We start from the raw sequence: 24,915 nt of genomic DNA, 5'->3' as shown, positions 1-24,915 counted from the left end.
TGGAGTGCAGGTTCATAGCTCCTTGAAAGTAGCTGTTGTTGTGGTTCTGTTCGCCGAGCTGGAAGTTTTTGTTGCAAACGTTTCGTCCCCTGGCTAGGTCGATGTGTTTGTTGATGGATCCACAAACTCCATCAACAAACACATCGACCTGGACCCAATATACCGGCCACTACAGCGGACAGCTGAAACTGACAACCGGAAGCGGCAGGGACAGGCCACTATAAATGCCGGAGGAAACACCACAGAAGCGCTTCACAGGAGGTTCCCAAGCACTGAGGATGTCACCTAGCCAGGGTACGAAACGTTTGCAACAAAAACTTCCAGCTCGGCGAACAGAACCACAACAACGAGCATCCGAGCTACAAATCTTCTCACAAACTTTGAATCCTTGAAAGTAGATTTGCAGGTAGATAGGATAGTGAAGAAGGCGTTTGGTATGCTTTCCTTTATTGGCCAGGGTGTCGAATACAGGAGTTGGAAGGTCATGTTGTGGCTGTGCAGGTCATTGGTTAGGCCACTGCTGAAATATTGTGTGCAATTCTGGTCTCCTTCCTACTGGAAAGATGTTGTGAAACTTGAAAGGGTTCAGAAAAGATTTCAAGGATGTTACCAGGGTTGGAGGATTTGAACTGTAGGGAGAGGCTGAAGAGGTTGGGGCTGTTTTCCCTGGAGCATCGGAGGCTGAGGGGTGACCTTATAGAGGTTTACAAAATTATGACGCGCATTGATAGGATAAATAGACAAAGTCTTTTCCATGGGGTCGGGGAGTCCAGAACTAGAGGACATAGGTTTAGGGTGAGAGGGAAAGATATAAAAGGGACCTAAGGGGCAACTTTTTCACACAGAGGGTGCTATGTGTATGGAATGAACTACCAGAGGATGTGGTGGAGGCTGGTACAATTGCAACATTTAAGAGGCATTTGGATGGATATATTAGTAGGAAGGGTTTGATTAGATTAGATTAGATTCCCTTTGGCCCAACTAGTCCACACCAACCCTCCAAAGAGCAATCCACCCAGACCCATTCTCCTAACTAACACACCTAACTCTGCAGGTAATTTAGCATGACCAATTCACCTAATCTGCACATCTTTGGACTGTGGGAGGAAATTGGAGCACCCGGAGGAAACCCACGCAGACACGGGGAGAATGTGCAAACTCCACACAGTCAGTCACCCGAGGCTGGAATCGATACTGGGTCCCTGGTGCTGTGAGGCAGCAGTGCTAACCACTGAGCCACCGTGCCGCCCCTTGGAGGGATATGGACATGGTGCTGGCAGGTAGGACTAGATTGGGTTGGGAAAACTAGTTGGCATGGATGTTTCTGTGCTGTACATCTCTATGACTCTATGACTCTATGACTTTGGTACTGTCTTCCCCAGTGAGTGCTAAAGGCAAATTCATGAATTATTTTAAAAGATTGGATTCCTAGGTTCTTGAAGAACAGAAGAATCAAAGATTGTTGATGATAGATGGGAATCTGCTTCTGGTGCTGCAATATTATTAAATAATGGGCTAGGCTCGAGGGGCTGAATAGCCTACTCCTGCTCCTAATGTGTAAGTTCATGTGCCTGTGACAGCTCTTGGTGAAGACCAGTTAATTAATCCACTTTCCTGCTCCATTCACATTGTCCTGGAAATTGTTCCTTTTTGAGTATCATATATATGTCCCTTTCGATATTTGCTATTGCTCCACTGCACTCAGACAGACAATGTGCTGCAGCTGTCATCATCATACCATCTTCTCTTCTGAAAACCTGCAACGCTGAGGTGTTTGGCAAAGAACTTTCCATCTGTGTTTATTTTGAACGGTGTTTGGTGGAGGTGGTGGCAGACTGCAATATGGTTTCTCAGATATCATCTGCTGTCCTTAATCCGAATTGGCCATGCTTCATGTGTTTTGGCAGAGTGTTCAATTATAGGGATCAGGCATCATAGCTGCACACCCCCTGAAGAATAAAACAGCACTGATTATCACAGGCTGGATTTGGTCATACAGTCAGCCTACTCATTGGACAAATAAGACCATGAGACATTGGAGCAGCAGTAGACCATTCAGCCCCTGCTCCGCCATTCAATGAGATTGTGGCTGGTCTGATCATTGTCCACGCCACGTTCCTGCCTTTTCCCCATAACCCTTGATTCCCCTTCCTGATTAAATATCTATCTCTTTCAGCTTTGCATATATTCAGTGACACAGCCTTGACACTGCGGTAAAGAATTCCACAGGTTCACTCCCGTCGGAGAGAAATAATATCCTTCTAATCTCTGTCTTAAATGTGTGACCCCTTATTCTGAGATTTTGGTTCTAGACTTCCCCATACAGGGAAACATCCTTTTCACATCTACCCCAGTCCACGCGGAATCTGAAATATTTGAAACCTAACAGTTTTTTCAAAAACATTTTTTATTCTCTTGTGGGACATGGGCAGTACTGGGTGCGTCAGCATTTATTGCCCATCCCTAGTTGCCCCTTGAGGCGGTGGGGATGAGCTGCCTTCTTGAACGTCTAGAATGTGAACTTCTGGTGGGGAGATTGGAGTCTTGTAGCTGCCAAAACATTCTGAATCAAGATGCTGCTACTGTTTCTGTTTATAGCCAAGGGTACTGGGAGACCTGTTGTCATGGTATGCCACTGTTGTTCATCTTACTCCATCCTCACACACCTACTTGTCATAGAGTCATAGAATCCTACAGCGCGGAGAGAGGTCCTATCGCCAAACTGGTCCATACTGACCAAAATGTCCATCTACGCTAACCCTGTTTCCCTGCACTTGGCCCATATCCTTCTGAACCTTTCCTATTCATGCATTTGTCCAAATATCTTTTAAATTGTTGTTAATGTACCCGCCTCAACCACTTCCACTGGTAGCTCATTCCATATGGGTACCACCCTCTGTGTAAAAAATTGCCCCTCAGGTTCCCTTTTATTCTTTCCCCTCTAATCTTAAACTGATGCCCTCTCGCCCTCGATTCCCCAACCCTGTGAAAAAGACTGAGTGCATTCACCCTATCCATGCCTCTCATGATGTTATACACCTCTATAAGATCCCCCCCTCAGTCTCCTATACTCTAAAGAAGAAGTCCTAGCTTGTCCAACCCCTCCCTATAACTCAGACCATTGAGTCCTGGAAACACCCTTGTAAATTCCTTCTGCACTCTTTCCAGTTTAATAACATCCTTCCTACAGCAAGGTGACCAACACTGAACACAATCCTCCAAGTGCAGCCTCACCAATATACTGTAAAACTGCAACATAATTTCCCAGTTTCTATACACAGAACGATCTCACTGTGACATCGGCGATCCAGCTATGGCTTAGGTGAAATCCGCTTTCTGTAGCTATCAGCAATCTTCAGGTTCTCATTCCTCCTCACATTCAACTTGTTCCTTCCATAGATTTACACAGAAAAGATGAATTATTGTAGGTGGTAAGTGGGTGTCAGGAAGACTGGATTGAGTTACTCGTTGCAAGATTTCCAGCCTCTAACTCATTCTTGTAGCCACAGTAATTTGCAGCAATTTGCTCCTGTAATTTGGCTATTCCAGTTCAGTTTCTGGTCAATGGTAACTCCAAGATGCCAATGGTTCTGAGGAAGGGTTACAAACCTGAATGATTTCCTCTGTTTTACCCCAGATTCTGCAATTGGATAGGCTTCTGTTGAGTATAGGTATCAAGGGATATGTGGAACTAATGTAGTAAAATGAAGGTGAGGTGACAATTGACCATGATATAATTGAAAGAGGACTGGCTTTAAGTCTGACTTGCCCTAGAGTGTGCCATAACAAGTCTGAACAGGTTGATTAGGGAATCCCTATGACAGCCCTATTTGATGGGCTGAATGACATCACCAGGTTTATGTGTTCTCTTCACAATTTTTTCAGGTTCTTGTGATGTAGCTGAAATTACTCCACAGAGGCTGGTTTCCCATCACCGAGTTCCCCTTTATTTACACATGGAAAGTCCTTAGCATGGACCAGCTCCCTCAGAGCCAGCTCTCAGAGTGAACAGAACATGCTCCTGTTTATATCTGTCAGTCAGGGTTCCCCGATTTAACCAGGTTAACAGTCCCCAATCTGGGAACTCATAATTTATGAGGTCCGCCTGGCTGGTATTGTTCCAATCACTTGAGTAGTGTCTCCATCTCTGACCCAGGGGGTCTGTGTTCAAGTCTCAGCTGCTTCAGAGATGTGTCATAACATCCCTGAATAGGTTGATTGACAATAATCTATCATTGTACAGTAAGGCAACCACATGGGACTGAATACTCAATATTGGGGTGACATGGTGGCTCAGTGGTTAGATCTGCTGCTTCACAGCGCCAGGACCCAGGTTCGATTCCACCCACAGGCAACTGTCTGCGTGGAGTTTGCACAATCCCCCCGCGTCTGTGTGGGTTTCCTCCAGGTGCTCCGGTTTCCTCCCACAGTCCAAAGATGCGCACATTAGGTGTAATTGGCCATGGGAAATTGCCATAGCCATGGCATTATGTGGGCTTACAGGGATAGGGATGTGGGTGTGGTTCTGGGTGAGATTCTCTTTGAAGGGTCATTGTAGACTGGATGGACTGAATGGTCTCTTTCCAAATTGTAGGGATTCTATGAATGGCCTCCTCCTCCTCCTATTTCTCATGGTGCCATCCATCGTGGGGGCTGAATGAGTGCTCGCTGAGGATCTCTGGTGACAGAAGTCTGGGATTGATGTGTTTTGCAACAAGACTAATCCCTAAAGACTGGATATTTTACCTGGAATCAGTATTTTGGACACCAGTTGCTCCACTCCAATAGATCACAATGATCATAACATGCAAATAACAGATCTGTTTTATATTTATCCAGCGCCAGTAAGAAACCTCTAAACATTGCTGAATGTGATCGGGGAGGAAACACCTTTAGACAAAGCCACTGTAGCCACTGATGCACTGTCAGATCCTGCAGATTTTAAATTCATTTAGAAACAATCATGGCGATAATGAATAAAAGTAAAAACTGCATTGAACAGTTTACTTAAAGCAATCATCCTTTTGCTGTCGTTAACATAATTTGTAAAACGCATTTGAGCGGAAAGATTTCACCGTAATTACCAGAAGACAAAACCAGATGTGAAAAGAAATCTTAGACAAAACAAAATCTGTTTTCATCAGAAGCCAAAGCGGAGAGACTAAATGTACTTATTATGTTCAGCGCACGTTATCTCTTTTCTGTGAATGCTGGGCATAGTTCAAAGCAGTTTGTGACAGGATAAATTGTAGCCAGGGTTCTTTACAAGCTCTTTAACGTAACAGCTGTAAAACATGAATACCTGTTTGATCAGTTCATATTCTGTGGCTGTTTGGCATGGAGTGGTAGTGTCCCGATCTCTGAGCCAGGAGAACTGGGTTGAGATACCACCTGCTCCAGAGGGCTGTAATGAGCAGGAGAATACCTTGAAACCACGCCACACTCCACAGTTATTGTTGTTTTGGAGGGTTGTTATCTTTCCGATTTCCGGTGAGAAAATTCAAGAGAAAATGATTAATGAAGCTAATGTAAGTCCCTTACAGTCAGATTGGGGGATTTATAACAGGGAACAAGGAACTAGCTGATGAACTAAATTCATACTTTCATTCTGTCTTCACAAAGGATGACACAAATAATGTACCAGGAATGGATTTAGTGAGAGTGAGGAACTGAAGCAAATCTGTGTCACTGGAAGCATGGTTTTGGAGAAATTGATAGAATTGAAAGCTGATAAATCCCCAGACCCTCATAATCTACATCCCAGAGCACTAAAGGAAGTGACCTTAGTAATAATGGATGCATTGCAGGTCATCTTCCAAGATTATATAGAATCTGGAGCAATCCCTACAGATTGGAGGGTAGCTAATGTAATTCCGGATAAAGGGCTTTTGCCTGAAACATCGATCTTCCTGCTCCTCAGATGCTTCCTGACCTGCTGTGATTTTCCAGCACCACCCTAATCTTGACTCTAATCTCCAGCATCTGCAGTACCCACTTCTGTCTGGTAGTTAATGTAACCCTACTATTTAAAAAGAGAGATTGAGAGAAAATGAAATTACAGACTAGTGAATGTGACCTTGGTGGTGGGAAAAATGCTAGAGACCATTATCAAGGATTTTATAGCAGAGCACTTGGTGATAAAGTCAGATACAGTCAGCATGGATTTAGAAAAGGGAAATCACGTTTGACAAATCTACGGGAATTCTTTAAGGATGTAACCAGTCAAACTGATTAGGGGAGCCATTGGATGTGGTTTATTTGGACTTTCAGAAGGCTTTCAACAAAGTCCCAGATGAGAGACTGGTGTGTCAAATTAAAGCAGATGGGACTGGGTGTGGTGTATTGAGATGGATAGTGAGCTGGCTGGCAGACAGAGTTAAAGAGGAGGAATAGCAGGTCTTTTTCCAAATGGCAGGCAGTGATTAATGGAGTACAACAGGAATCAGTGAACGGACCCCAGCTAGTCACAATATATATTCATTATTTGGTCGAGGGAACTAAATGTAATGTCTCCAAATTTGCAGATTATACAAAGCTAGGTGGGAGGGTGAGCTGTGAGGAGGATGTAGATATCGACAGGCTGGGTGGGTGGGCAGATGCAGTTTCATGTGGATTAATATGAGACTATCCACTATGGAAACAAAAGCAGGAAAGCAGATTATTTTGAGGAAGGGTCACTGGATCAGAAACGTTAACTGATTTCTCTCCATAGATGCTGCCAGACCTGCTGAGCTATTGCAGAAGTTTCTGTTTCTGTTGAAGGCAGGTTATTATTTGGCTGTGAGTTGAGAAAGGACAATGTTTAACAGATATCAGAAACGAGAACAAATTGCTGGAGAAACTCATCACGTTTGGCAGCATCTGTAGAGAGAAAACAGAGTTAACCATTCAGGTTCAGAACACACCAGACCTGAAATGTTAACTCAGCTTTCCCTCTATAGATGCTGCCAGAGCTGCTGCGTTTTTCCAGAAATTTCTATTTTTGCCTATTGTCCTTGTGCACCAATCATTGAAAGTAAGTGCACGTGTGCAGCAGGGGGTGAAGCAGGTCAGTGGGATGGTAGCCTTCATGGTGAGAGGATTCAAGAACAGGAGCAGGGATATCTTGCTGTGATTGTACAAGGCCTTGGTGAGACCACACCTGGAGTATTGCATGCAGTTTTGGTCTCCTTACCTGAGGGAGGATGTTCTTGTGATAGAGGGAGTGCAGAGAAGGTTTACCAAACTGATTCCTGGGATGGCAGGGCTGACATATAAGAAGAGACTGAGCTTTTGGGATTACATTCACTGGAGTTGAGAAAGATGATGAGGGGGATCTCATTGAAATCTATACAATTCTAACAGGTGCTAGACAGCTTAGATGCAGGGAGGATGGTCTTGATCCTGGGTGAGTCCTGAACCAGGACCCCCATTTTAAGGATAGAACATAGGACATTAAAGTTCAGTTCTGGCCCTTCGGCCCGCAATGTTGCACCAATCTGTGGAACCAATCCAAAGGCAATCTAATCGACGCTAATCCATTCACATCTATATGCATATCGAATGACCATTTAAATTCTCTCAAAGTTGGTGAGTCAATTACTGTTGCAGGCAGTGTGTTCCACACCGCTACTACTCTCTGAGTAAAGAAACTACTTCCTGATATCTGTCTTATATCTATCACCCCTCAATTTAAAGCTATGTCCCCTCGTGCTAGCCATCACTGTCCGAGGAAAAAGGCTCTCACTGTCCACCCTATCTAACCCTCTGATTATCTTATATGTCTCAATTAAGTCACCTCTCAACCTTCTCTCAAACAAACATAGCCTCAAGTCCCTCAGCCTTTCCTTGTAAGACCTTCCCTCCATACCAGACAACATCCTGATAAGTCTCCTCTGAACCCTTTCCAAAGCTTTCACATCCTTCCTTATAATGCGGTGACCAGAACTGTACACAATACTCCCAAGTGCGGCTGCAACAGAGTTTTGTACAGCTGCAGCATGACCTCATGGCTCTGAAACTCAATCCCTCTACCAATAAAAGCTAACACACTGTACGCCTTCTTAACAACCCTATCAACCTGGGTGGCAACTTTCAGGGATCTTTGTATATGGACACTGAGATCTCTCTGCTCATCGACACTACCAAGAATCTTACCATTAGCCCAGTACTCTGTATTCCTGTTATTCCTTTCAAAATGTATCACTTCACACTTTTCTGCATTAAACTCCATTTGCCACCTCTTAGCCCAGCTCTGCAGCTTATCTATGTCTCTGTGTAACCTGCAACATCCTTCCGCACTATCCACAACCCCACCGACCTTAGTGTCGTCTGCGAATGTGCTAACCCATCTTTCTATGCCCTCATCAAGGCCATTCATAAAAATGACAAACAGCAGTGGACCCAAAACAGATCCTTGCGGTACCCCACTAGTAACTGAGCTTCAGGATGAATATTTCCCATCAACTACCACTCTCTGTCTTCTTACAGCCAGCCAATTTTTGATCCAAACCACTAAATCACCCTCAATCCCATGCCTCCATATTTTGTGCAATAGCCTGCCGTGGGGAATCTTATCAAACACCTTACTGAAATCCATATACACCTTATCAACCGCATTACCCTCATCCATGAGCTCACTGATTGGCCCTGGTTAACTTTCCGTCAGGGAGCCCTGGCTGACAGACATAAACAGGAGTCTCAGAGAGTGCCCTCACTCGAGGAAGTGGTCACCTTCTCAAATAACTTAATAAGGTTTTTGAGGCACGACCTACCCTTCACAAAACTGTGTTGACTATCCCTAATCATGTTATTCCTCTCTAGATGATTATAAATCCAATCTGTTATAATCCTTTCCAACACTTTACCCACAAATGAAGTAAGGCTCACTGGTCTATAATTACCAGGGTCGTCTCTCTTCCCCTTCTTGAACAAGGGAACAACATTTGCTGTCCTCCAGTCTTCTGGCACTACTTCTGTCGATAATGATGACATAAAGATCAAAGCCAAAGGGTCTGTAAGGTTTCCCAGAGAATCCCAGGATAAATCCCATCCAGCCCAGGTGACTTATCATTTTTAAATTTTATTTTTAATAAGGGGTACCTTTGAGAACTGAACTGAGGAGAAATGTCTTCACCCAGTGAGTGGGGAGCCTGTAAAACTCTCTGCTACAGAAAGTGGTTGAGATCTTAACATCATGTGTTTTCAAGAAGGATTTGGATATAGTTGTTGTGGCGTAATGGATCAGGGATATGGGGGAGGACAGCATTAGGGAATTAAGTTCAATCATCCACCATGATCATACTGAATGATGGAACAGGCTCGAGGGGCCAGATAACCTACTCCTGCTCCTATCTTCTATGTACTAAGATTTAACTCCTTGAGTGAGAAGATTTAATGCTGGGATTTGAATTAACTGCACAGAAGCTGGTATCCCATCACTAAGTCACCCTTTATTTACACATGCACACTACATGGACTCTGACCAGCCAGCTCAGAGCCACTTCCTCGAGTGAGGGCACTCTCTGAGACTCCTAATTATGTCTGTCAGCCAGGGCTCACTGACGGGGGACGTTAACCTGGGCCAATCAGTGAGCTCATGCACCATGAGACCCACCTGGCCCTCATTCCAATCACTCCAGGAGTCAGCAAGGTTTAACAAGATTTAGGATGAGGATTTATTCCTGTGGTTACAATGTTCCCCTCACACAGCACGCGTGCTGCAAGCTCACAGATTGACAGGCCTCTACAGCCACATGGAGTCATGGAGATGTACAGCTTGGAAACAGGCCTTTCAGTCCACCTCATAGACCTCCTACAGTGTGGAAACAGGCACTTCGGCCCGAAAAGTCCACACCGACCCTCCACCCAGATCCATTCCCCTACCTTTAATTACTCTACATTTACCCTTGACTTTACTTAACCTACTCATCCCTGGTCACTGTGGGCATTTAGCATGGCCAATTCACCTGACCTGCACATCTTTGGACTGTGGGAGGAAACCGGAGCACCTGAAGGAAAATCCACGCAGACACGGGGAGAATGTGCAAACTCCACACAGTCAGTCGCCCAAGGCTGGAATCAGCCTTTCCCGATGAAGGGCTCCGGCCCAAAACATGGATTCGCCCGCTCCTCGGATGCTGCCTGACCTGCTGTTCTTTTCCATTGACACATTCTCAACTGAAATCAAACCCAGGTCCCTGGTGCTGTGAGGCAGCAGTGCTAACCACTGAGCCACCGTACCGACCAGATATGCTGAGGCAAGGATGTAAAAAAGCCCTGAGAAAAGGGAGGACAGGCAATGTCACAGGGCATTTTGAGGTTTGGGATTCGGATACGGGGTGGGGGAAGCAGAAGAGCCATGGTTAGTGTCTCCCTGTCTCGTATCACAGGCCTGTCAATGGGAAAGGCTGGGTGCGGACACAGAGACCCCTCTCTGCACTGGCACAGGCTCCTCCCTTCCAACATTGATGGATTGTGGCATCACACACACTCCTTTCTATAAAAGATCCAATCCATGGGGAGCAGCTTGTTTAAACATGACACTAGAAAATCTCGGAAGAGTCCTTCCTTTCTGGGTCACCCTGTAACAAACACCGAGTAATAGATTCACAATTCACATTGAAGTGGAGTTTGTTTTTCAGCCTGATTGTTGGCTTTTGATGAGTAACCCATGGACAGAACAGTTAATATTCCCAAATACTTCTTCATGCTAATGATGCTCTGTCAATAATCACCAGCCTCTTTGCGTTTAAAGGTTAGAATTTCACACCCATGTGTGAATAACAGACTGAGTCCGGAGTTTTCTGTGGAGAGAGAAACACAGAGACTCTTTGCTTTAGTTTGATGACAATCGGGTCACTGTGCTCTCTCTGCAGTTCACAAATGGACGCATGAGATGGATGTGTTTGAACAAATTGAGCAAGTAACCTCGGTGTGTAAACATCACTTTCATAAATCATCAAGCAAATTACAATGAAGCACTGGAGATTTTTCAGGGAATAAAAGCCTTTTGGGTGACATTATCAAATCCAAAGTCTTCAAATCATGTTTGGAAATACCTAGGACAGGACAGAATGGCTAATAAACATCTCAACCCATCACTGATGATTGATGGCCAACATTTGATTCTCCATATGTAGGACAGGCAATGGGAAAGCAACACATACACGTTGACATTGGATTGTCTAAGCCACCTTCCTGAAGGACAAGTCAGGAACAATGAGCAGGTGCAGCTTTCAGTAATGAAATCAGAAAGTGCCAGAGAAACTTGGCAGGTCGAGTAGCATCTGTAGAGAGAAAACGGTTAGCATTTTCAGCTCAATGTTACTTTTCTTCAGAAATGATAATGAATTGTTTTGAAGACCAGCCATACCATTCTTGAAATATGATTCTGGGTTCTCTCCACCAACGCTACCAGACCTGCTGAGTTCCTCCAGCACTTTCTCTTTCAGAAACAGAAAATAGGAACAGGAGCTGGCCATTTGGCCCTTCTGCACCATTCAAAATCATCATGGGTGATCACCCAAATCAGAGACAGTGAGGTCTGCAGGTGCTGGAGATCAGAATTGAGAGTGTGTTGCTAGAAAAGCACAGCAGGGCAGGCAGCGTCCGAGGAGCAGGAGAATTGTCGTTTCAGACCCATGCCCTTCATCAGGAATTCCTTTGAGATGGTGACCAAATAGATGGACGAGGGTAAAGCAGTTGATGTGATGTATATGGATTTCAGTAAGGCATTTGATAAGGTTCCCCACGGTAGGCTATTGCAGACAATACGGAGGTATGGGATTGAGAGTGATTTAACGGTTTGGATCAGAAATTGGCCAGCTGAAAGAAGACAGAGCATGGTGGCAATGGGAAATATTCACTTTGTAGTTCAGTTACTAGTGGTGTATCGCAAGGATCTGTTTTGTCATTTTTATAAATGACCTGGATGAGGGCATAGAAGGATGGGTTAGTAAATTTGTGGATGATACTAAGGTCGGTGGAGTTGTGGTTAGTGTGAAGGATGTTGTAGATTACAGTGGGACATAGGTAAGCCGCAGAGCTGGGCTGAGAGGTGGCAAATAGAGTTTAATGCAGAAAAGTGTGAGGTGATTCACTTTGGAAGGAGTAGCCGGACTAAAGAATACTGGGTGAATGGTAAGATTCTTGATAATGTAGATGAGCAAAGAGATCTCAGTGTCCATGTACATAGATCCCTGAAAGTTGCCACCCAGGTTGATAGGGCTGTACAGAAGGCGCACGATGTGTTAGCTTTTATTGGTAGAGGGATCCAATTTCAGAGCCATAAGGTCATGATGGTGCAGCTGCACTTGGAGTATTGTGTACAGTTCTGGTCACCGCATTATAGGAAGGATGTGGAAACTGTGGAAAGGGTGCAGAGGGAATTTACCTGGATGTTGCCTGATATGGAGGGAAGGTCTTATGAGGAAAGGCTGAGGGACTTGGGTTGTTTTCGTTAGAGAGAAGAAGGTTGAGAGGTGATTTAATTGAGACATATAAGATAATCAGAGGGCTAGATCAGGTGGACAGTGAGAACCTTTCTCCTCGGATGGCGAGCATGAGGTGGGCATAGCTTTCAATTAAGGGTTATAGATCGTGGACAGATGTCAGAGGTTGTTTCTTTACTCAGAGTAGTAGGGGCGTGGAACACACTTCCTGAAACAGTAGTAGACTCGTCAACTTTAAGGGCATTTAAATGGTCATTGGTTAAACACATGGATGAAAATGGAACAGTATAGGATAGATGGGCTTCAGATTGGTTTCACAGGTCAGCACAACATCGAGGGCCGAAGGGCCTGTACTGCGCTGTAATGTTCTATGAGAAAGTGAGTTTTCGGTTCTGCAGACAGGTGCTGAGGAGGGCTGAAGAAGGGCTTATGCCCGAAACGTCGATTCTCCTGCTCCTTTGATGCTGCCTGACCTGCTGCGCTTTTCCAGCAACACATTTTTCAGCTGTAATGTTCTATGGTCTAACTCTCTAGAACTGGGTAATAATAGGGCAGGGACAGGGGTGGGGGCTTTATGAGGGGTCAGCAGAAGGGGTCATAATGAGGGCCAGGCAGAGGGGCTGACTGAATGGAGCGAGAGAAGCAGACAACAGCGAGCTCAATAGAAGGGGGGGTGTCATGTGGAGGTTAATAGCAGTGCCAGGAGGTGGAATATAAGTGGTCTATAGGTGGGGCAACAGGAAAGGTCAGGTCAATAGGAAGGGGTCAAGAGGAGCAGACAACAGGAAGGGTCGACTGGATGGCCCGGTGGGAGGGGTCAGCAGGAAAGGTCAACAGGATAGGAAGAATGGAAGGGGATGGGTGAGCAAATGTGAACGTTAAGGCAGCTAGCAAGCTGGAGTGAAGAAGCTGAAGTGAAGAAGCAGAAAACTGGCTTAAACAAAGCAGTTTTCGAGATGTTGAGGAAAGGCCCGATAAGGAACAGGAACAGAATCAGTCAAGACAGATTAGAGGAGAACACCTGCAAACTAAGTGTAGAGTAGAAGATAACAGCCCAAATTACTGCGTAAGGCAAATATCTTAATTTGATATCGATTATTCTGAGGCTCACTTAATCAATCAAGGAGGCAGAGTCACTCTCAGACAATGGGCAGCGTGCACAAACAGTTAGCACACAACTGATTCCTGTATATGTCCATTTCAACAGGAACAGTCCAACTCACAATGCAGTTGAGAAACAAAAACAGAAATTCCTGGAAAAGCTCAGCAGGTCTGGCAGCATCTGTGGAGAGAAACGTTTCAGGTCGAGCGATCCTTCCACAGAACTGACAGGTAGGGAGGAAAATGTCAGTTTATTTCACTAGCTACCATCAATTCTGAGGAAGGGTCACTCAATCTGAAACGTTAACTCTGATTTCTCTCCACAGATGCTGCCAGACCCTCTGAGCTTTTCCAGCAATCACTGTTTTTGTTTCTGATTTACGTATTCCCAGGTTTTTTTTTGGCTTTCACAGTGTAGTTTGCTTACCTCTGCTCAGGGTTACATTTTCTTGGTAGATAGAGGCCTGTCCTCTGCAGCAAAAAGGTACATGACCAGGCATTACATCTGTTCTCAATGACACCTGGGGGCCAATCTGTGGTATACTCTCTTCACAACCAATCAGTGCCCTTTTCTCATCCAGTAACACTTGCTATTCTCTTTGACAATTTGGCATTCTTGTGTGTGTCCTGACAAGTGTCAGATGAAAAGGTTTGCTTCAGCAAGATTCCTGACATTGAGTTCTCAGATGAATTGTTCACTGTCTGTTTAGTCCTTTCCAATTTATGGAAACTTAGATTGTACACATTGGGAATAAATTGCTTCAAAATCACACAGGGGCTTTTCAATTTCGGTTGCTTCATCAAAGTTGCAATTATGTGCTTTAGTTGTGAGTGTTGGTAACAGCATTCCAATCATCCAGACGGTATGAACCCATACCCTGGCTGCAAACATGACAACCAATATCTGCTACATTGCAACTTCAAAACTGAAGTACTCAGCAGCCTCCGGAGATATTGAAGCAAATGGAGTTTAATGCTGAAAAGTGGGAGGTGATTCACTTTGGAAGGAATAACAGGAATGCAGAAGACAGGACTAATTGTAAGATTCTTGGTAGTGTAGATGAGTAGAGAGATCTCGGTGTCCAGGTACATAGATCTCTGAAAGTTGCCACCCAGGTTGATAGGGTTGTTAAGAAGGCATATAGTATCTTAGCTTTTATTGGTAGCAGGATTGGGTTTCAGTGCCATAAGGTCATGCTACAGCTGTACAAAACTCTGTTGTGGTCGCACTTGGAGTATTGCGTATGGTTCTGGTCACCGCATTATAAGAAGGATGTGGAAGATTTAGAAAGGGTTTAGAGGAGATTTACTAGGATGTTGCCTGGTATGGAGGGAAGGTCTTATGAGGAAAGACTGAGGGACTTGAAGCTGTTTTCGTTGGAGAGAAGAAGGTTGAGAGGTGACTTAACTGAGACGTATAAGATAATCAGAGGGTTAGATCGGGTGGACAGGGAGAGCCTTTTTCCAAGTATGGTGACGGCGAGCACAAGGGGGCATAGCTTTAAATTGAGGGGTGATAGATATAGGACAGATGTCAGGGATAGTTTCTTTACTCAGAGAGTAGTAGGGGTGTGGAACGCACTGCCTGCAACAGTAGTAGACTCGCCAACTTTAGGGGCATTTAAATGGTCATTGGATAAACGTATGGATGAAAATGGAATAGTGTAGGTTAGATGGGCTTCAGATTGATTTCACAGGTCAGCGCAACATCGTGGGCTGAAGGGTCTGTACTGCGCTGGAATGTTCTACATAGAACAATTAGAGTCCAGTGACACTCCTTTAGGAGTGAGGTCTGAGTGAGAGTCACATCAGGCTAGAAAAGTTAAATTTGTTTCTCTCTGCACAGAACCTGCTGAGTTTCTCCAACTCTTTCTGTTCTAGGCAGGGAATGCTGTTAAACTGTCTAAAAAGCAGGAAATTGTTGCATCGAAGCTAAAGACCAATATGTCGGTTTCTTAGTTTTTTTTTCCAGGATAATGTGTTTTTATAGATGCAGGAAATGTTAATATCTGGGTCACATGGTCAGATGTGTTGTCCTTGGGGAGATATCATGGGCCCTACAGTCTATCCATTCGGGACCTGATTAACAAAAATGTAGAGTTCTTCTGATATCTGAGGCTCAGGCTTCTAATTAATATCATTCACAAAACAAAATACAGGTTTACTGGCCATTCATATTGTTTCTGTTTGTGGGATGTTTTTGATTCATACCATCTTCGCAGTTTCTTAGAAAGAACCACAACTGCAAAGTAATTCATTAGGTGAGGCATTTTTCAATGTTTTGACGAGTGTGATAAAAATGAATGTGTTTTTAATATCGGCTATACTTTAAATCATTGAGCATTCCTTCAATATGCAATTCATTAAAGACTGTGTATGAGAACAATCATGGTTAGTGGTCCATTGGTCCAGTAAAATTTATTGAGTCTTATGGCAGTTGCTTTTACAGTGCTTGTGTTGTAGGAAATTTGATTTTCTGATCCCAGATGTATTTTATATTATGCACCAGCAGAAATGCAAACAAGTGGTTTTCTGTCATTTTATCAAAGTTCACAGGAGATGTTAAAGTTAAGAAATCTTCAATGAGGCTAAATTGCAAAAACATCAATCAAAAATCAAAGCCTAGGAACGCATTTCTCGAACATTTCTGTTCCTGGATTACTCTGCAGTTTGAAATGGGAGAAGCTGGAATCATATGTAACGGTATTACAATTGAGTATAGGGAACTACAAAGACATGAGGGAGGAGCTGGCCAGAGGTGATTGGAAGGGGAGCCGAGCAGGGAAGATGGTGGAGCAGCGATGGCAGGAGTTTCTGGGAGTAATTCGGGAGCACAGCAGAAACTCATCCCAAGGAAGGAGATACATACCAAGGGAGGACAAGGTAACCATGGCTGACACGGGAAGTCAGGGACAGCATAAAACCAAAAGAAAAAGCCTACAATATGGTGAGGGTTAGTGGGAAGCCAGAGGATTGCTGATTTTTAAAAGATTCAGAGGATAACTAGAAAAGCAATACTTTGGGGGCGGTGGGGGGGGCGGGGGAGCACGAGAAGATAAAATTTGAGGGTAAAAAAGAAGCCAAAAAACTGCAGATGTTCAAAATCTGAAATAAAAACAGAAGTTGCTGGGAATAGATCCACATTCCCTTCCCCTCCCTTATCCACCTTCCATTGGGACTGTTCCCTCTGGGATGCCCTCTTCCTTCACTCCCAACACCCCCATCCTGCACACAGCCCCACAGCACCATCCCCTGCCACCCTAAAGGTGTAACAGCTGCCCATTTCCCTCCTCCCTCCTCAGTATCCAAGGGCCCAGGCACACCTTCCAGGTGAAGCAGCACTTTACCTGCACTTCCCACAATCTAGTCACAATGTGGTCTCCTCTACGCTGGGGAAACAAAGTGTCGACTGGGTAACCACTTCATAGAGCACCTACATTCTATCTGCAAAAATGACCCTGAACCTGCCACTTTAACACCCCACCCTGTTCCAGTATCTCTGTCTCGGGTTTGCTGCAGTGCTCCAGTGAAGCTCAGTATAAGCTGGAAGAACAGCGCCTCATTTTCCACTTGGGGACCCTGCAGCCCTCTGGACTCAATACTAAGTTCAATAATTTTAGGGCCTGATCACCTTCTCCCATGTGTACTCCCATCACCAACCCTCACACACCAGGCCCTGTCATCACACTGGATGCTGGTGACTCAGTAGTTAGCACTGTTGCCTCACAGCACCAGGGACCAAGGTTCGATCCCAGTGACTGCCTCTATGTGGTTTGCACATTCTCCCCATGTCTGTATGGATTTGCTCCAGTTTCCTCCCACAGTCCAAAGATGTGCAGGTTAGGTGAATTGGCCGTGCTAAATTCTTTTATTCATTCATGTGATGACGACATCACTGACCAGGCCAGCATGTATTGCCCATCCCTAATTACCCAGAGGGCCGTTAGAGTCAACCACATTGCTGTGGGTCTGGAGTCACATGTATTCCAGCCAAGGTAAGGGTGGCAGTTTCCTACCCTGAAGGACATTAGTGAACCAGATGGATTTTTCCAGCAATCAACAATGGATTCATGGTCATTGGTAGACTCTTCATTCCAGAATTTTTTTTGTTGAATTCAAATTCCACTATCTGCCGTGTTGGGATTTGAACCCAGCTCCCCAGAACATTATCTGGGTCTCTGGATTAATAGGCCAGCGATAATACCACTGGGCAATTGCCTCTCCAAATTTCCAATAGTGTTCAGGGATGTGTAGGTTAGATGCATTAGTCAGGGGTAAATGTAGAATAATAGGGTAGGGAAATGGGTTTGGGTGGGTTACTCTTCGGAGGGTTGGTTTGGACTTGTTGGGCTAAATGGCCTGTTTCCACACTGCAGGGATTCTATTCCATACATGCCAATACAAACAACCCATTGTTAATCATTAACATCCCCACTGACAGCCACTCATTCTCTCAGGCTAACCTTAACCCAATCCTTTGTCTGACCAACTGTTTTCTCTATATTCGATCTGCCAGCCGAAAGATAATGTTAATAAATGTGAAGTCATAAATTTTAGTAGGAGTATTAGTAAAAAGGATTATTACTTGAATGGTAAAAAGTTATAGCATGTTGCTATGCCGAGGGACCTGGGTGTCTTTGTGCATGAATCGCAGAGGGTTGGTCTGCAGGTACAACAGTTAATTAGAAAGGCAAATGGAATTTTGTCCTTAATTGCTAAAGGGATTGAGTTTAAAAGCAGGGAATTTATGTTACAGCTGTATAGGATGCTGGTGAGGCCACACCTGGAGTAAAGTGTGCAGTTTTGGTCTCCTTACTTGAGAAAGGATGGACTGGCATCAGAGGGGGGGCAGAGGAGGTTCACTAGGTTGATTCTAGAGCTGAGGGGGTTGGCTTATGAGGAGAGACTGAGTAGACTGGGATTATATTCATTGGAATTCAGAAGGAATGAGGGAGTATCTTATAGAAACATATAAAATTATGAAGGGAATTGTTAAAATAGAAATAGAGAGGATGTTTCCACTGGCGGGTGAGACTAGGACAAGAGGGCATGGCCTCAAGATTCGAAGAAGCAGGTATAGAACTGAACTGAGAAGGAACTTCTTCACCCAGAGAGTTGTTAATCTGTGGAATTCCTTGCCCAGGGAGTAGTTGACGCTGCTTCAGTAATCGCTTTTAAAGCTGTGGTAAATACTTCTTTGAAAAATAAAGGAATTAAGGGATATGGTGAAAACGCGGGTAAGTGGAGCTGAGTCCATGAAAAGATCAGCTAGGGGCAGCATGGTGGCACAGTGGTTAGCACTGCTGCCTCACAGCGCCAGAGACCCGGGTTCAATTCCCGCCTCAGGCTACTCTCTGTGTGGAGTTTGCACGTTCTCCCCGTGTCTGCGTGGGTTTCCTCCCACAATCCAAAAATGTGCAGGTCAGGTGAATTGGCCAGGCTAAATTGCCCATAGTGTTAGGTGCAGGGGTAAATGTATGAGAATGGGTCTGGGTGTATTGCGCTTCAGCGGGTCAGTGTGGACTTGTTGGGCCGAAGGACCTGTTTCCACACTGTAAGCAATCTAATCTAATATTGAGTGGCAGAGCAGGTCTATTCTTGCTCCTAGTCCTTATGTTCTTATGTCCTCCATTGATTGGCAGGGAATCTCTCTTTGAAGTGGTAATGTGACACAGTCTGTGTGTGTATTTTTCAGTTTCAGGGTGACCTAGAACTGAAGGATATTTTTTCAGCTGAGCCTTTATGAATTCTTGGCTGAGTTCCAAAGTGTAGAGAGAGGAGGCAGCTCAGTTAACATTCCTACTCAGGGGAGTGATTGACAATATTAAATGTTTGTGCCTTTAATTTGATTCCTGAATACATAGCTGTTTGTTTGTGCAAGTTCTGTTGGAGAGACTGATATGGCAAGAATGGAGTCTCGATGTAGTCTCCTGTTTCCATAGTCACAAAGTGTCCACTCATGCTTTTGAGTGGAAAATTTTGCATTGGGTCTTCAATGCCCTCCTCATTAACTTAAATGTTTTACTGTTTCTCAAGTATCATATGGAGCAATGACTGAGTGTACTTCTCCCATTGGTTTAAGAACATGGAGATCCTTGGGATTTGATCAGCTATTACTGCGCCATGTTCCAAAACAAAACTGTGCTCTGTGCAACTTGATTATGAATCTCTCTGGGACTTTCACCAGGGCATTCAATGGGGAAAATTATAGCTGGTGGTGAATCCCAATTAATTATTGTCCTTTCATTGTCTCTGCCAGCAACAATGAACACAAATTTTGAAATTACAGCTTTGCAATCTTTTTCCAAACTCTGTTGAAAAATGGACAATTCACCAACTTTCAGCAGCAAGAGGAATCTCTGCACTTTTCCAAGAAAACCTTTGTGCAACCTTTGTGATGTTGCTGTTATCACTGACTGTTCGCATGGAGGATCATTTGTAGTATTGTATGTTTTTCTGTCCATGGGATTTCTAGTAGTGTCAAAAAAGAATTGATTCAATTGTTCTACTTTGGACTTGATTAAGTCCTTGGAAAATTGAGGCACCGAGAAAGGACAATGGCACTCAATAATGAAGAGAACTTTGTTACATCCTCAGTGTAGTTTCTTCCACTTTCTATATATTGAAACTAATGGTCAGAGATAAATGTCACATGACAGAGGTGATTTCTTAACATTCTTCTGAACCTTATGAAAGATATATCACTTCTATGCATGCATGCTCCAAACTAAAGTACTTACTTAAAATGCAGGAAACTATAGCATACTTCAACAATGGATAGTGATCACTACAATGCTACTCGGAATTATAATTAAGACATACCCAAAATCCAGTGAGAATTTGTTGTGATACATGAACATTTGACCCAGGTTTTCTTAATGTGTGCCATTTTGAAAACAGAAACAAAACAATATGGGAAAATAAATGTATTTAACGTTGGCCTAAAGAAGTTGTGTGAGCTCAGTGTTAATGAGCAGGCAAGTCATTATAGTTTCTGTCTCCACTCACAGCACAACAAACATACCTGAAGGTCTCAGGTGCACCATTTCTTTCCATTCTGACCAAATTATTCCCACCAATAAAATCACTTTACTTGACCCAACACATTGTTAACAATTGCAGTAGTGTCTGAATAAATAGAGCTGCAGTCAGCAGGAGTCAGGCAGAGTAAGTCCCCAGAATCTCCATTGTAAAAAAGAAGCAACTATTCACTCATTCCACGAGAATGAAGCTTGAGGGTGAAGGACTGGGGGTGGGGGAGGGGTGCGCAGGGAGGTCACGTTATTAAAACAGGTGCTATTTGGTAGTTTTGGCAGAGCTTTTTGTTTTGAAAGTGGCTCAAACCCCAGAAAATTAGTCAGGCTTCCCATCATCCATAATTCAGGTATTATCACTGGAATCCAGAGACCCTGCCAATGTTTGGGGGACTGTGTTTGAATCCCACCTTGGGCAGAGGGTAGAATTTGAATTTGAAAAATACTTGGAATTAAGAGTCTAATGATGACCATAAATCCATTGCCAAACAGCAAAGAAACCCATCTGGTTCACCAATGCCCTTTAGGGAAGGAAACTGCCAACCTTACCTGGTCTGGAATACATGTGACTCCAGACTCATGGCAATGTGGTTGACTCTTAACTGCCCTTTGGGCAATTGGGGATGGGCAACAAATGCTGGGCCTAGCCAGTGACATCCTCATCCTGTGAGTGAGTAAAAAAGCTGGAAGGTCGACATGAATGGTTGCTGAGCGACAATAAATTCAAGCTCATTTGCAATGGCTGTTGTGGTTGAATCCCCAACAACTCTAGATCTGAGTAGTAGCCATTGTGCTCCATCCGGGATGGGGAGGTTACCTGATCGCTTTGCTCCAGCAGTCACATCCCTCAGGTGGGTAATATAAACTTGGGTCTGTGACCGAGAACAGAAAGCTGTGCCTATAGGTGGGGGGCCAAAGGCCAGTTCTCTGACTCTGCAATGGTTCAACAGGTAGATTAGATTCGATTACTTACAGTGTGGAAACAGGCCCTTCGGCCCAACAAGTCCACACTGACCCTCCGAAGAGCAACCCACCCAGACCCATTCCTCTACATTTACCCCTTCACCTAACACAATAGGCAATTTAGCATGGCCAATTCACCTAACCTGCACATTTTTGTGCTGTGGGAGGAAACCGGAGCACCCGGAGGAAACCCACGCAGACACGGGGAGAATGTGCAAACTCCACACAGACAGTTGTCTGAGGTGGGAATTGAAACCGGGTCTCTGGCGCTGTGAGGCAGCAGTGCTAACCGCCCTCTGTGTGAAAACATTGCCCCTTAAGTCCCTTTCATATCTTTCCCATAAGATATGCCGCCCATAATGAAGTTTCTGCTGTGTAGACCAGAGTGGGACTCCAGGGAGGATGAGTACGACACTGTGGAAAAGGGAGCAATTAGAGTCACAGAGGGAGTGAGCAATGTGATATTGATAGGGGATGGTGTAATGAGGAAGGTAAGGGGTAGGATACTACTCTCTGTAGACATGAGAATGAGTTCTGAAGGATAAAGGGCATCTCCTTGGGGCTGGAGAATAATGCGGGGAGGGAGGACAGATATTCAGTTGTTTTGATCCACTATGGTCACAAGGACACTGATAGTTCACAGCTCCATGAGAATGGGGTCACAGGTAGATAGGATAGTGAGGAAGGCATTTGGTATGCTTTCCTTTATTGGTCAGAGTATTGAGTACAGGAGTTGGGAGGTCATGTTGCGGCTGTACAGGACATTGGTTAGGACACTTTTGGAATATTGCATGCAATTCTGGTCTCCTTCCTATTGGAAAGATGTTGTGAAACTTGAAAGGTTTCAGAAAAGATTTACAAGGATGTTGCCAGGGTTGGAGGATTTGAGCTATAGGGAGAGGTTGAACAGGCGGGGGCTGTTTTCCCTGAAGCGTCGGAGGCTGAGGGGTGACCTTATGGAGATTTATAAAATCATAAATGACATAGATAGAATAAATAGACAAAGTATTTTCCCTGGGGTGGGGGAGTCCAGAACTAGAGGGTGAGATGGGAAAGATATGAAAGGGACTTAAGGGGCAATGTTTTCACACAGAGGGCGGTACGTGTATGGAATGAGCTGCCAGAGGATGTGGTGGAGGCTGGTACAATTGCAACATGTTCCGTGCTGAACATCTCTATGTCTCTATAACTGCAAAGGAGGATCTTGCTGAAAGATATTGAACTGTTTAGAGTTAATCAAAAAACCAGAACTTCCCAGGGAATGACGCAAAGCTTTAGGGAGCTGTGGATAGTGAGGAGGATTCCCAATGGATACAGCAGGATATAGATAGGTTGGAAACTTGAGCAGAGAAATGGCAAAGCAGAACTTAATCTGTACAAATGTGAGGTGATGCATTTGAGAAGATCCAATGCAAGAGGGAAGTCTACAGTAAATGGCAGAAGTCTAGATTAGAGTGGTACTGGAAAAGCACAGCAGGTCAGGCAGCATCCGAGGAGCAGGAAAATCAATGTTTCGGGCAAAAGCCCTTCAAATGGCAGAACTCTAGCAGCATCAGCATGCAGAGGGATCTAGGTATAAAGGTCCACTGTTCCCTGTTAGTGGCAACACAAGTAGATCTCACCAAAGAAATGAAACCCCATGGCATCACCGTAGGCACTGGAAACAGCCACAGCAGAATCAGCCCTGTCAACCCTGCCAAGCCCTCCTCACTAACATCTGCTGGCTAGTGCCAATATTGGGAGAACTGTCTCACAGACTAGTCAAGCACCAGCTTCTCTGTAAGGTATGATTCCGTGAGTATGACTATGTTCCAGATGCCACTATCACCATCCCTGGGTATGTCTTGTCCCACTGGCAGGACAGGCCCAGCAGAGGGGGTGGCACGGTAGGATACTTTCGGGAGAGAGTTACCCTGTGATTCCTCAACATCGATGCTGGATTCCTTGAGGCCTCATGGCTCCAGGTTAAACATGAGGAAGGAAGCCTCCTGCTGATTACCACGTACCATCCTTCCCCAGCTGATGAATCTGTAATTCTTCATGTTGAACAACATTTGGAGGAAGCATTGAGGATGACAAAGACACAAGATGTACTCTGGGTGGGAGATTTCAGTGACCACCACCAAGAATGGCTTGGCAGCAGCATCACTGATGGAGCTAAAGGACATCGCTGCTAGACTGGCTCTGTGGCGGTGGGGAGGGAACCAGCAAGAGGGGAAATGGTTAGCTCTTCCATTTTATCTTAGTGTCCTCTGGTTCTCAATCCTTCTGACTATAAGAACATTTTCTCGGTATCTAACCCTTTCACATCCCTCATCAAGTTAAACACTTCATTTGAAATCTTCCCTTCCCTAAGGAAACCAACCCACTTTCTCCAATCTCACTCAGTAACTGCAGCCCCTCATCTTTGGGACCATTCTTGTGAATATATTTTCAGTATCCTTTCTCTAGAGCCATCATATCCTCCCTCAAATACAGTGACTGCAACTGAACACAACTCTCCAGATAAAGCCAATACTGTGTTTTAGGCAGGTTTCAGATAACTTCCTTGTTCTTGTATTCCACTTATAAATCCAAGGATCTTTTATGTCTTTTTAACTATTTTCTCAATCCCCACCTTTTCTGTTCCTACACCTCTTGTAGAATTGTCCCATTAATGTTGCCTCTCCTCAAATCTTCCAACCAAAATCTATGACTTCACACTTCTCCATGTTATATTTAATCTTCTTAGAGTCTGCCCATTCAACCATCCTGTCTCTGCCCTCTTGAAATCTAAGACTAGCTTGCAAGCTACATTTCCAATTCTAACTTCAACTGCTGATTTTCACTATGCTCTGCACTGCCCATGCCTATGTCATTTATATTAATGAGAAAAAACTGTGCTCCAAATACCTTCCACCAATCTGAAAAACAACTAATTGCCATCATCACAGTTCTGAAGAAAGGTCTCTAGACCCAAGATGTTAACTCTGCTTTCTCTTCTCCGAAGCTGCCAGACCTGATGAGTTTCTCCAGTAATTTCTGTCCTTGTAGCCACCATCACTCTTAACTTGCTGTCTCTCAGCAGCTTTGCGTCATGCTGCTGCATGTCACTTTGATTTCAAAGTTTCATCTTGTCAGCTAACCTGGCCTGTGGCTGTTTGTGAATTGCCTCCCACAAAGCAGCTCGAGAAATGCAATAGCAAGACGCCACATATGTTCCTAACGTTACCCCTTTCTTCATCATCACTAGGTCCATATCTGAAAATCCCTCATTGCGATGATGTCATAGTCATAGAGTCATAGAGATGTACAGCATGGAAACAGACCCTTCGGCCCAACCCATCCATGCCGACCAGATATCCCAACCCAATCTAGTCCCACCTCCAGCACCCGGCCCATACCCC

This window comes from Chiloscyllium plagiosum, chromosome 21 (genome assembly GCF_004010195.1).
Source record: "Chiloscyllium plagiosum isolate BGI_BamShark_2017 chromosome 21, ASM401019v2, whole genome shotgun sequence".
NCBI lineage: Eukaryota > Metazoa > Chordata > Chondrichthyes > Orectolobiformes > Hemiscylliidae > Chiloscyllium > Chiloscyllium plagiosum.
This window is presented reverse-complemented; position numbering follows the sequence as displayed.